Consider the following 418-nt stretch of genomic DNA (forward strand, 5'->3'; position numbering starts at 1 on the left):
CAGCAGTTTTGCCGAACAAACACTGCTACAGAACTGGTACCACTGAACGGCAGTTTTTATATCAATGCAATTCATACTTGCAGATATCGTCACAGTTAATTCGGAAATAAAATCAAACATTTAATGAAAAAATTACATATAACGGCAGCTTAGAGTTTTCTGTAAATCTACCTTTCTTGATGGAAAGAGGTTTTTTTTTTCTTTACATTTAGCGCACTTTCTATTGACAAACCCGTTAATAGAACGACTAGAATTTTGAAAATTCATCGAATGTGTGCAAGCAGACGGTTTTTTCATTGGCAATATGTTTTGTCTTCAGATAATTTATAATGTTCTTTGGTGCAAGGTAACAGTAAAAGTTCCAATCTAGATGTACACAATGTAAAATAAATTCAGAAAAATAGCAACAGCTGCTTCT

Source organism: Octopus bimaculoides, chromosome 23 (assembly GCF_001194135.2).
Source record: "Octopus bimaculoides isolate UCB-OBI-ISO-001 chromosome 23, ASM119413v2, whole genome shotgun sequence".
In the NCBI taxonomy this organism is placed as follows: Eukaryota; Metazoa; Mollusca; class Cephalopoda; order Octopoda; family Octopodidae; genus Octopus; species Octopus bimaculoides.